Here is a 9,850-nt window from a genome sequence, read left to right on the forward strand (position 1 = left end):
TTTGGACTCCATCGTTACCGGGAACGTGACTTTACCAAGACCACAAACGTGTCGATTTGTTTACAAAACAAACACTTAAGGTTAGCCTGGTTCATTATAATTATTCGTACATGCACATGATGCATTCAACACTAAAAAGAAACAAAACATAACGGCATAAATGCCGTAAAGAAATACAACACGATCAGGCATGATTGTGAATTTTCTGCATGAAAATTCACCAAGCCACTCCTTCATTATTGTAAATTAGTACTATAGAGATTTATTTCAAGTAATTGTCTAAGATTGATTCAATTTATTTGATAAGAAAGAAGGTTTGTCAACTACTTTTTAAGTACATAAGAACATTACATCGTATTACATTCGTGTTGGCAGGGTGGCCCAGTGGTTACAGTTCAGAGTACCAGGATTGGCGCAGAGAGGCGCGGGTTCGATCCCAGCTCTGTGCGCCAGTTTCTGTTCAGAATCGGCAAGGAGGCCGGGCGGTTAAGCACAGCAGAATTGTAGCAGTGAGTTGCGAGTTCGAGACCGCAAAATGCTGTGATTGTTCTGCGATGTTAAGAATCGGCGACAGGCCTACGGCCTAATAACGCTGAAACCGCTATTATTATTATTATTATTATTATTACATTGACTAGTAACTGACGATGTTCATTTGCTTGCTGTATGTTTTTATATCACTCCAAAAGACATTTTGGTGATTTCGAAAAATTTCAAATGATTTTCAAAGGAATGTTGCTAAGCGCCAGTGTTAGAACGAACTTGATTGGCGTCACGTCGTATCTCTATACAGTGGTTGGTTATCAGGGGCCATACTTTCAAAATTCGCTAACTGATCGTAAGTACTTACGCACTATTTTCTTGTCTATGGTTGGTGGATTTTGCTTGAAAGGCCGTCAATGATTGGCTGATGAACTTACGATCTCTTAACTTTTTTTGAAAGTATGGGCCCAGGCGGTTAGTTATCATATCGTAGTTAGGGACGTGACAATTTTTTCAACAGGGGCAAATGCTTATAAACCCTCGTGATCAAAGCGTATTCAACATCTACTTCAAAATAATTATTAACGAATTGGGTAAATTAATTAATTAAAGAATTATTCAATTTAATTAATTGTATTTACTATTGAGGTTTATTAAACAATTAACTATTGAGGTTTATTAAATTTAATTAATTATTATTATTATAATTAATTAAATTATTTAAGTAAATGAATTAACCCAAGAAGCTTGGGTTAAAATTAAAAAGTGATAAACAGTTTTGGAGGCACGAGCTCCAACTACATGGATATTATACGGTCAATCTATAGGCTCTATATAGAGCTGTCCCGCAATGTTTTTTCCTTTCGTTATCAGGCCGGAAATTGAGTAGAATTGACAAATTAATAGTATTGTTTAAACATTAGAAGAGCGCGGCGGTGAATATTGACTAGCGAAGGAAATTCGTTAGTCAATTCTTTCCTTGCTGCATCTTGGCGGCTGATCTGTCCAAAAAAGGTTTCTTTGAAAGGTCTTCATGTATTTTCCATTACGAAGTCGCAATCAAAATTGTCCATCATCATAAAATCCTAATCATATCTGACTTTTTCTATTACTTTTTTCATTCTGATCAACTAACGCCGGTTTTGCGCCATTCCAATCAACGAAAGCCGAATGTGTGAAGAAAACCTAATGGTTCCCTCAAGTTTAAAAGTATGTCATATCTCATCTCCTTACGGATCTAATTTTCCCTAAAAGATTACACATCCAAAACAGCCTAAGCTAACGAGTTTTCTTAATGACTTTAATTGCTTCGAAATGAATGGGAATGAAAGCTAGTATCGTTCAGACAGATAATAATTTGAAATTCACTCAGGCTATTAGCATTGAAACTTTCTGCTAGCATGATTATCCTGTCAGTTACTATTTTTCTTGTGTAACGCACAAGAAAATGATTAAACGATAATAACAATACTAATTAAGAAAAGATATTAACGAACGATATTAAATAATATCGTCCATGGTTTGTTGGTGCAAGTTCCCTATTAAACAAATCCGGCATTTATACGTGAAGACAACCCGACCCTGCTAAGTCTTCTGCAACACACCTCGATCGTCCTTGTTTGGGACGGAAGAACGAGTCGAGATAGGCGCTGTCCGCGTTCTGTCTACGGAATCAACATCAACAACATGAAGGTGTTCACAATTCCCGTATTACTCGCGCTGATGTTTACGACGAGCGTTAACTCAGGTGAGTAACTGCGTTGAACCGTTAAATTTAGTTATAAAAATTTAAATTTATTCATAAAAATTTGCTACTTTATGCGCTCTCTGCTAATCACCTTCTATAATGGCAATATTTTAACAAAAATAAATGTTAGTGGTTTGTTGTTGTTGTCCGACCCTGCTAAGTCTTCTGCAACACACCTCGTCCTTGGATGGGACGGTTAAGAACGTGTCAAGATAGTTGCTGTCATCGTTCTGTCTACGGAATCAACATCAACAACATGAAGGTGTTCACAATTCCCGTATTACTCGCGTTGATGTTTACGACGAGCGTTGACTCAGGTGAGTAACTGCGTTGAACCGTTAATTTGAAATATAACAATTTGCTTTTTTATGCGCCTTCTTCTGCTAATCACCTTCTATAATGACAATATTTTAACAAAAATAAATGTTAGTGGTTTGTTGTTGTTATTGGCGAAAAATTTCGTGAAAGAAGGGAATTCCTTGTTCACCTTGAATATTTTAGCAGGGAAAAAGTTCCACGCTGCCCAGTTTATGCTGGTTGGGTTGCGAGCTTTACTGTTGCTACATAGCTTACAAAGAATTGAGTGAGTAAATACGATTTAATTGAACGCGTCCAAAAAGAAACGGACTGGTGGGCGGTAAATCAAGCCGACTCACTCTAGCAGTTTAACTATTCCTCAATTCTGGTAAATGAAAAAAATCTGGAAACAAAGAGTTATAGAAGTAGCTATTTATTGGTAGAAGACTTCAGTTGTAGAAGTATTCAACACTGAACAAACAGAGAAAGCAAAGACGAAAAAGCGCCTTCTCCTAATATCAAAATCAAGTAAACTATCATAAACATTGAACGAAGTATTTGACACTATAACCATGACCTGGGCGTATCACTTCACCCGAAGTCATAGAGAAGCAATATATTACGCTTGATACGCTAGCGCTGATATAGCGATGCAGGCGAGAGGCAGCTGATGCCTGGGGCCATACTTTCAAAACTCGCTAAATTAACTTAAGTACTTACGCACCATTTTCTTCTCCATGATTGGTGGATTTTGCTTGAAAGGCCGTCAATGATTGGCTGATGAACTTACGATCTCTTTATTTTTTTTTGAAAGTATGGCCCCAGGACAATGACTTCTGCTCATGTGAAGCGCAGCGTCAAGACCCGCGCACTTATCGTATGTATCGACTCCTGTTGATACGAGGTACAAGGAAAAGCTGTACAGCGAGTACTGCATGCCGATGACATTGTGCAAATACGATCGGTCGTTTGCCTAGGCTTCGTGTACACGAGCGTTATCTCGCTTTACTTATGTTCACAAACGTATAGTTCCTCAATCGATATTATTACTCAAATATATTAATAATATGAGTGATAATTTATTAGTTGATAAAGAATGGGGTTCTGAAACTTGGTGGTAGAATTAATGGTGATGAGTTGAAGGGTTTATACGGGAGGGACACTCTGGGGTAAATCGGAAGTAGAATAAGGCTCAATGAGAGGGTCAGGTCAGACATTCCTGGTGATAAACAGTCTACTGAATGGTAGATAGAGGTTTGCTTGAGAGGCCTTAGAAATAGGCGAAAAAATACAGAACGAGGAATGAACTATTGCGCTTCTGGATGAAAATTATATTAGTTTTCTACTTTTTCCTCTGGTCTAAGTAAAATTCGACACTAATTCCATTTAAGTCGCACTACACTACATAAACCAAATTTCCTTCACTTCCTTGGAATATAGTAGAACTTTTAATGTTCGATGTACCCGCAGATGAAGTTATAAGTCCCATAGTCGCGGACGGCTGGTCTGCTACCTACCTCCACGAGGTCCGCCTGCAAGTTGAAGGCCCAGCAAGCCTCAGCTCTATAGCACCTCAGCAGCATAGCAGAAAGTCCGATGAAGATGCTCCCGAACAGCCGCCATCTACGCTCGGTCGCCTGCTGAGTTCCACTACAGTCGAGATATCGAGACTCGACAGGAACAAGATGCTGCTGGTCGCAAGGACATCGACCAATCATAACGTGTCTCTTGTGAGTTGCTTTCCTGAGAAAAATTTGCAAGCATCGGTGATTCGTCTTCCTCCCGAACTCGTTCATCGTCCGTCAGTAATTTTAAAGTAATTGTTGAAGCCAGTCCAGCGAAAACGGCTGCAACGTGGTCATTATTCGTGGTCATTATATTATTATCGTGCTCGCTTGTGACCCCCTTGGATTTAGCAGCCTCCTCGCTGTGAGTGCGCGTCACTAGGAACTAGTCACTACTTTTTTGTCTCTGTTTCTACTGTTCTTTTGTACATCCGAGTGCACTCCCATCATATACCTGTGTTTTCGCTCTCCCCCTCCCATACCCTCAGGTACTTCTGCCACGAACCCGATGGGCATGTCCCTAAGGGGAGAGGCAGTGATCCCCCACCATCATCATCACGACCTAGTCTCCAATTTCCCTCATTACGTCACCCTCCGTCATCAAAATTATCAAGACGCTCGAAACCCCAGACCTACCGCATCAACTGAAAGAAATTAACCCAAGAATGTCAACGGGCCGACCCAAAATATTCCAGACAACCTTCAAAGAACTCGACTCTCCACTCATCCGACTGCATGACCCACACTGATACCATCTTTTACGCTGTCATGGACGACGCTACTGCGATTGACAAATTGACATAACAAAAGCGTCAAAAGCACTTAAAGAAATCAACTTGACCCCATGATACCCCCCGCTTTTAGAGCCAAACGGACCATTTTCGTACGAAAATTCGACCGAGACGTAGCGAGCCACATCGTCGTCGAAATTAAACATGAAATTACGACTCAACAGACTTGCATGGTTACACATACAGGGCGTTATTAAAATCAAACATTACACCCACGTCATCAAAATAATAACCACAGAAACAACAATAGCCCAACGCATACTCACAAATGGATCTTACATGTACAAAACCCAAATCACCCCATCACAATGCGAACAAGAATAATGTACATACTTACTCATACGCTACAAATGTTACCAAATAGAAGACCACCCAACAAACCAATGCACATCCATCACTCCCTTTTGTTCCGATTGCGCTGAAAAAGGCCACAAATACACCCAATGGGCCAATGCACTATAACACCAATAAGAAATGTCTCAACTGCCACAACGATCAGAGCAATCTAACCGCCAACTGACCGTATGGCAAGCAGAAAATACAAAACAAACAAGAAGCACAAGAAACTAACATACATAAAACCAACCAAATATATTTCGGCAAAGCAATTTCGACAAGCATAAAAAAACAATCCACAACACAACTTTACATTGATAGACATGACGCAACTTAAACTGACCGCAATTATTCTTGAAGTCCAAAATCGCCAGCCTTTCCCGACAGGAGGGGTTCCACAGCATACCATCAAAATCGTTGAAGACCATCTAAGACATTGACGCGACTTTTTCTGGCAGAGACTCCGCGAATATTCAACTTTTTTATAACCAGCCTGAAACCAAAACTTCAGACACCGACTTCAACCTCCCAACGGAATTTATTGACGATGATGACATGAGACAGTCCTTACTAAACTTGACAGAAAGGCAGACAGCTGACGAGATCCTTCGAAACATCCCTCTCCCCCGACAACCAAAATCCATTAAGAAGAGTGCAACCCCAGAAAACAAAGAATTAGTAACGAACAATACGGAATATCACCCATTTCAATGCCAAGACTGGATGAATCAATAGCTGTTAGACTATTTAAAAGCAACAGAGACCCAAACCCAATCTCTGCTAACCCTCACAACTGCTGGTACCTCGGTGACAGACATTGACTCCTCAAAAATAATTGGCTATTTGAGACGAGACAAATTTAAATGCGCGTCACTTCTTCGGCCAATTATTGTCTATAGGGTTCAACTCTCGTCACGAAACTCTTAAATTGTGTTCAGCTGACGCGGCCCAGTGTGAGGGCCTTAGTGGTCACCGCCCCTACAGGAGACGTGAGTCTCCATGTCACTCCCCGTCCCTTGCTGGAAACTACCGACCTCAACTACCTGAGGTCTCTGGCGTCACTNATGAGTGGCATGTTATTGTGGTGTGATTGGTATGTTATTGTGGCGTAAGTGGCACGTTACTGTGGCGTGATTGGGATGTTGTTGTGGCATGAGTGGCACGTTACTGTGGTGTGATTGGAATGTTATTGTGGCATGAGTGGCACGTTACTGTGGCGTGATTGGGATGTTGTAGCATGAGTGGAACGTTACTGTGGCGTGATTGGTATGTTATTGTGGCATGAGTGGCACGTTACTGTGGCGTGATTGGGATGTTGTTGTGGCATGAGTGGAACGATACTGTGGCGTGATTGTATGTTATTGTGGCATGAGTGGCACGTTACTGTGGCGTGATTGGTGTGTTATTGTGGCATGAGTGGTACGTTACTGTGGCGTGATTGTATGTTAATGTGGCATGAGTGGCACGTTACTGTGGCGTAATTGGTATGTTATTGTGGCACGAGTGGTACGTTACTGAGGAATGAGTGATGATTGGCTACCTGATTGGTGGTGCCGTACTTAATTTGGTATAACACGCAAATGGGTGATTTTGTATTTTTACTACACAGGACGATATACTTGACCTGGCGCACAATGGCTGCCATTGCTTTATAGCAACCGATGCTCAGAGATGTAAAAAATGTAACTCAGTACTCACTGCAGTGAGTGACAGAGGGCGCATTTTCTCGTCGACAAAAACTTGAAGTCACGGACGGACGGACGGACGGACGGACATGACGAACACAATAGCGCCTTTTTTCCGTAAATGAGAAAATGCGCTAAAAAGACAATGAAGGCACATAATCGACAAGCATGTCGGTGATATGCTTTCATGCTAATCCTCAATTTCATAAGTACTTGCACTTCTTGGCCCATCAGGGCTTGGACGTGGTAGGAAGCAGCTCGAAGTGTCGCTACAGTTGGCAAGAAGACTCAGGACCTGGTGAAGGAGGCCACGAAGGTCTGCTTGCCCAGGCAACGTGCTGGGACTCACATGTGATGTCGGTAGTAATGGCTTCAGCAGCTGAGTCCCTCAACGTGACTACCGTGTCGTCCTTCAGGAGACTCAGCGTCGTGCCTCTGAGTCAGCGTCATCGCGATGGTCAGTGGAAATGGCTCTGCGGTTTTGCTTTATTTTCATAAGTATTTGTTGGGTTATTATTCTTCGATCGAATGTCTTATGCGTGACTATCCCCGGTGCTTGCAATGCACGATGTTAGTAAATATCATTCGTGAGTAAAAACGATTTATTTGAAATTTTAAATGTGTACGGTCAATCGCCATGTAGAGTCTGTAGTATAATCTTATTTTTAAATAATAAGCCTTCCTGAATGTTGAACTTGCTGTTGAATTTACACGATAAACTCTTCTATGAATATAGGGTAAAATTTTAAATTCTGAAATATTCGAATAAAGTAAAATAATGATAGAAGATTAAAAGGATGTGCAGATAGCGTATTTCGTTCAAATCGTTGTCTTAATTGGTCAGTCATACAGGTATAAAACCTCCCAGTTAAAAATTACCAAGGTGTAAAACATGAAAATGAAGGTGATTTATCAACGCTTAGTAAGTAACCAAAATTAGTATTATAATTGGCTGAAAAGTAAGGGAAAGTATGGTTGACGCGAGGAACAAAGTGGTGAGTAAATGAAGTTGCCAGGGTTCGATGTCGACGGTAAAGAGGAGAGGGAGGGGAGCGGTATTGTTGCCGTCGCATTACGTAATATTTTAGAACATTGCTCGTCGGTATTTTACTAGCATCCCCAGTGAATGATGTGACGCTGGATATTGAACATTTTTGTGTCACGTTTACAGTTGCCAGCCGCCACTACGAGAAGGTGCCCCTGTTGCTGCAGCCGCCTGTTCTTGAAATGAGAGGTGAGCTTTGCAAATATGATTTAAGTTTTAGATTCACGAACGCGGGTAGTTTTGCGTTCGACAAGTTTCGAAAGTCTCTGTTCAAGTTTCAGACACACAAGAACTGTCGAAATAGAGAGTAGAGCCAGTAATAGGAAAAAATTATATTCAATGTTGGGTGCGGCCAACAATCCTCCGGATGGACACTCATAAATGTATAGTAAGGTTTTATTGTAGGTTGAGCTCGCACAATAAATAAGCGTCGCAATAGTGAAATTCAACGATTATTGATATATAAGACGAAGTGACGAGGTTCCTATTTATTTACATATTATAATGAAAAATCACCATTGCAGCCAACCATCACAATAACTCGAGTAATTTTCAAGTTATTTGAGAACGCTTCTGATTGATGGAGCACTTAATATATCGTTAGTCGAATTAATTATTTAAAATTAATAAAAGCCTTTTTTGTAAGATTATATACATATCAGGAATTGTTATTTCTTTCGTGTTATATCAATTATTTAATATCATTATTAAAATATTAAATTGAATAATGCGTTAGCATTTCTGACACGCAGATTGCTCGGGCATCGCTGAGAAGTTGGAGCAGTTCTGTGCCTCCGTCAGCAGCGCTGAGCCTCGTCAGGAGCTGCTGGAGGCGCTGACGCTGGTCAGCAGCGTGGGCTGCTCCCCCGCCATCAGCGCCCTCCTCATGCCCACCCCCTGCAGTCCTCACAAAAGGTGCCAGAAAATGCAATTTTATGCGAGATGTTCGAGTCATTTTTTTCGTACATGTTTGTGTTTTTGAGCCTAAAATTAAAGCAACAAAAGGTGCCAGAAAATGCAATTTTATGCGAGATGTTCGAGTCATTTTTTTCGTACATGTTTGTGTTTTTGAGCCTTAAATTGAAGAAAAATTATACGTTAAAAATTATACGTTATAAATTATAATAATTATAAGAGGAGCATCCCGGCAAAAAAATGCTGTAATTACTGATCAGCTTTCTGAAACTTTATACACAAATGTAAACAATAGTGCATTTTTTCCATAAATGAGAAAATGCGCTAAAAACTAATAGATGAATTTTGTGTTCGGATGAATTTTTTGAGAAAATGAGAGAAAACGTTAAATTCATAGAAGCGGAGAAAAAAGAGGGACTTTCCCATTCTCCTCTATCTCCTCATTTGATTTACTTTACATGCTACAACATCGAGAGATGTACTGCAAATATCTTGCGACTCTAGAGGCAATTTTTCAATTTTTTGATGGGGACTTTTTTCCATTTCCACCCCCTTCCTTCCGACATTTCCTTATGTTTCACATTATATAATCTAAACAATAGTTAAATCAGAAAAAGGGTTTCTAGAGTCGCTAGATATTTTCTTTCTGAATCGAATAATGTCTCTCAAAAATGTAGTTCGAAAATCATAGGAGGCGAAAATCTTTTCAAGATGGCGTATTTTGGAAATTTCAATTGTTCAGGAGAACCGAATAGGTAAAATTAATTGAAAAAAATATAACTCAGTACTCACTGCAGAGAGTAATAGAGAGCGCATTTTCTCGTCGACGAAAACGTGGTCACGGACGGACGGACGGACAGACAGACGGACGGACATGACGAGCACAATAGCGCCTTTTTCTATAAATGAGAAAATGCGCTAAAAAGAATACATACTAAAGAATCGCTTGACACTGTAACCCCAGCTATCCCATCGTCTACTACTCG

Source organism: Hyalella azteca, unplaced genomic scaffold, assembly GCF_000764305.2.
Source record: "Hyalella azteca isolate HAZT.00-mixed unplaced genomic scaffold, Hazt_2.0.2 contig10031, whole genome shotgun sequence".
Classification (NCBI taxonomy): domain Eukaryota; kingdom Metazoa; phylum Arthropoda; class Malacostraca; order Amphipoda; family Hyalellidae; genus Hyalella; species Hyalella azteca.